The sequence below is a fragment of the Lagopus leucura genome, unplaced genomic scaffold (assembly GCF_019238085.1).
Source record: "Lagopus leucura isolate 7727_CA_CO unplaced genomic scaffold, USGS_WTPT01 Super-Scaffold_741, whole genome shotgun sequence".
Classification (NCBI taxonomy): domain Eukaryota; kingdom Metazoa; phylum Chordata; class Aves; order Galliformes; family Phasianidae; genus Lagopus; species Lagopus leucura.
Window position 1 is genome coordinate 7,402,056 of NW_024962256.1, and position 4,260 is coordinate 7,406,315.

Below are 4,260 nucleotides of genomic sequence, written 5' to 3' on the forward strand. Positions count from 1 at the left end.
ATATATATATTTATTTATTACTTAGCCACTCCTAAACCACAAATGAGGAAAGTTATTTTAATACCCTACGGTTACATTTTCTTCTGTCTTTTCAATGTTTAGCTAGGGAAACTAAATCAGTCTTTCTGAAGCTCTTATAGGTAGCATCTGTGAAGAAAAGGAGATAAGCTGGAGCTTTGGGGATAGAGAAAATCAAGATTATCCCCAACAAACTTCAACTTTCAGTTCTGCATCATTAAAATGAATATATATTACTTGATTTCCCACCCCCCTTTCTGTGCTATCTCTACATATGTTTTCAACCTTTTGGACCAATGAGTTTGTTATAATAAATAGAATATGGTTTTAATCTTGGCTGCAATTTGAAGGCTCTAATGTAATTCTAACAGAGATAATAGTATTGAATTAGTGGAGATTTGCTTAGTTGTTCTTTGCCAAGTGCTGCCTTGAAGCATGACCCTTCAAGATGGTTAATGCCATCTGTTTGCATATACTTGAGATTTTGGAAACAAATTCACATGGATACGTCTGGGGTGCAACTACAGTTATTCAGCTGACAAAAAACTCAAGCAATGATATGTAATGAAATAACCCATGGTTTCCATAGATCTGCATTATCTACCTAGAAGCCATCCCCTTGACACAAGACAACTTTCCAGAAGTTTGAAGTGTTCACATTTTTTCTGCTGTGCTTTCCATTCAAATCTATAGGGAGAAGATAAGCTTTATACTATGGTGTCTTGGTTTTATGGCTTTTGTGATGGATTTTATGCTGTGGATCTTCTTATCTAGCCACATCATTAAAGTACTTGAGTAACTCAGACCTTAGAGAAAGACTGAAGTGTAACTGTCAGCTTCTACAGAAGCCAGCCTTCTAAATATGAAATGCAATTTTGTGGACCCAAACCATAACACCTATCAAACTAAACTTGAATGTACTCAGGAATGACTCTCGTGATGTACTTCAGCCCACGCCGCTCCATCTGTAGCTGGTGGGAGTTGTGCTCACAGAGGGTTTTGCTGAGGATGCTTAACAGCTTGTAGATGTTTACATTTGAATAGCATTCTTAGCTGGACATAAAAAATATCAATTGGTTGTAAATTATAATGTTTTTAAAAGCCATGCTGGAAGTGTAGTTTGGAACAAAGGTATGGAATTCTTTATTTCAGCTGCCTCTGAACTGCTTCTGTAGGTGGAATTTCTGCATCTGCACTGCTTCTTGTATATACATTTTTTAGACTGAGTACAAAAAAATCCATCTTTCTTCTCAAGTCAATAAGGGTTGTTTGAAAGATCACAGAAGTAGGTGAGCACGCCTCTGCTTTCAGTATTTTAGGTAGCACATGAACAATTTCAGAGCACACTGCCCTCTTAGAGGCATCCTCCATTTCTTCCTTTTCACATAGAGCATAAATGTAGCTTGTCCTTTTGACATATCCAGGCAGCTTTTTGGAAACAGTTTTACTATTAATCTCCCCTGAACTCCTACACTTTTGACATCATTCTCTATATCCGTATCCAATAAGAGAATGCTTTTATTTTCTTATTTTCACAGTGACAACAGTAACAGCTTGAGAGATGCTGAATCCAAATACTACTTTTGGAAGGGAAGGTTTACATAAATGACAGCTTGATTGCTTGTAGTAGCAATAGTAAATACATCCCTAATGGGAAGGCATCCTCTTAGAACAGTGTAGCGGAATAACTCCTATAGTGCCAACAGCTAGCTGTAAAGATTTGCCCTAAGTTAATGATTAGGAATAGTGCTGAAGAACTATGAGAATTTTTAAGGAGGATGGATGCTTGCTATAAACCAGATATTTAATAGCTTGTAAACATGAGCAGTCCCTTAAGTATCTGCCTTGCAAATATTAATCTTGGTCAAGAGGAACAAAATCAAATACACTATAGCAAGTGCTTTTCCTGATTGCTTGCCCCTGGCATAAAACACTTGCCTCTATTACAAATGATATTGTATTGCTCTTAAAGAAAATGAGATATCAAGACCCTTTCCTTCCCTCGTGCTGGAAAGTTTTTTTTTTTTCTTTTTTTTTTTTTTTTCTGGTATTATTAGATCTGTAAAACTTGATGTATGGACTGTACTGACATTGTAAGGTTGTATCAAATTTTCTGCAGCTAGCTAAAGGTCCCATCCCTAGGCTGTCTAAGCGAATAAAGCTATTCTGTTGTCCTCGTTAGACTGAGATTCAAGTCTGTTTTATTCAAGCGTGCTCCAAAGGAAGGAAGGGACATTTATTTTCTGTGTTGTATGAAAATGTTTCTAATGTTTGTGCCAGCTCTTTAATGTATCTAAAAGTCACCTTTTACATTAGGGTGAGTTACCAATGAATATGCATCTGATATAGGTTGATTTGCTTGGCAATAGGGATTAGTACATTAGTTTAAGAACAGTATATTAGTTTAGCAAAAGGAATTCATAAGCGATAGTTCTAAAACTTTCAATTTCAGCTTTAGTGGGTGAAGAGTCTTGCTTTTCCTCAGTAATTTTGCATTGGGGAAATAGTAGAATGCTTTTATCTTCTGTCTCAACATTTTTGCCTTATGAGAATTACTGTCGTCACAATAGAATACTATTATCTTTTGCCTCAAAATGTGCAAGGACATTTTCCTCGGGTTCTGTATACATTGTTTTTGAGAAGTGGCTTGCTATGGCCTCATGAGCAATGGGAGTCTTCCAAAGTGGGGAAAAATGAATGAAAAGTGAGTCAAAGGTTTCAGTGATGAAGCTGATGGTGGGGAAAAAATGGAAGTAGATGGGCATTCAACCACCCTAAATACCACTGAGCATGCCCAAAGGGACATCAGCACATATCTACGAGTCCTTGAAATAGAAATAGTATGTATGCCAATGTACTGCATACGTATGTCTTAACCGTATAAATGTAGAATTTGAACTCTGAGAGGATGCACTTGTCTGTCAAGTAGCCTGGTGCACATCATGAGAAATAAAGAAATGCCACTTTCTAACTCCACTTTGGAGGTAGGAGTTTTCTTCCTGGATTTTGGATGACACATCCAACAAAGAAAAAAGGTGGATTTGCAAATGTGTTGGGGGAGAACGTAAAGAGGCTGGTGTTTACAGATCACTTACAGGTCAGCCAGAGCAAATGCCTCAGACAGAGCAGCTCGTTATTTTATCCTAAGTGTCCTTAATAGTACCTACAGCCTTATACTGAACCTTGATTGACTTTGTAACAGACTTTGATTTCTGAAAAGCCTGCCATGGAGAGCTAGGACTTAAATTTTGTAAAGAGATATTGAAACAACTGCACAGGAATAAAAACTTAATTTGTTTTTAACACTGCAGAAATTGTAAATCCCAGCTCTGTTTTCAAGCTCTGGGGGCCTGGTTCAGATGCATTATTCAGGCCCTGATAGCAATGAAGCTGCCTGATAACTGCTTATAAGCAAGCAGTTAAAGAGCAAAAAAGGCCAATAACTCCACTTGACCTACATAGCAAACTGAGGTGCCAAGGGTATAACATATGCAAGCTGCTATGTGATTGCACACAGGACTTCTGCAGTATTGCAGCTCTTTTTTCCACATATGCTGCTGGCAGGTGAGATCGCTGAAGCAAAATCTATTGCAAAGCATATCTAAGCTTTTGATACATTTTGTTTAAAAATGATTTTCATTGTTCTGAGGAAAAGATATTAGTAGCTTCTATGCCCGTAAATGATACCCATGGTAGCACTTTTAATTTGATTTATAAAATGTGGAAGCATGGTTTCACGTCAATAAAGAAATCAGTGTATCAATTCAGATTATGACATTTTCAAAATTAATTCTATTTTCTTGATATGAGATAACAGTATTTCATTGTCTTCTGTTTGCATTGTTGCCAGCACTCTATCAGTCCTGTGGGTGTTATGACCACTGTTCCCTATTGAATATGGGAGATGAAAATACATCTTAGAAATCTTTTTCTGCAATTATTTCTGAAAGCAGCCATGACCAGTGTATATGGGTTGTGTCTCATCATGCTGCCTCAGTTCAATGTCATGCTATTGAATGTCACAATGTCACAGTGTTCTCTTCCTTAGCACCTACTCCTGTTTCAGGACTATATTTAATAGAAAGGAGCTATTCTTCTCTTTATTCAAAGTGAATTGAGTCTCTTTTGTCTGCAGAGATATCAAATGCAGAAGCCCTTTTGTTAATCGTGAAGGACGTTAATAGGAAGATTGTGCAAAAAAAACCCCACAGAATAGCACTTGGTTCCCCATGTGCTGAATCT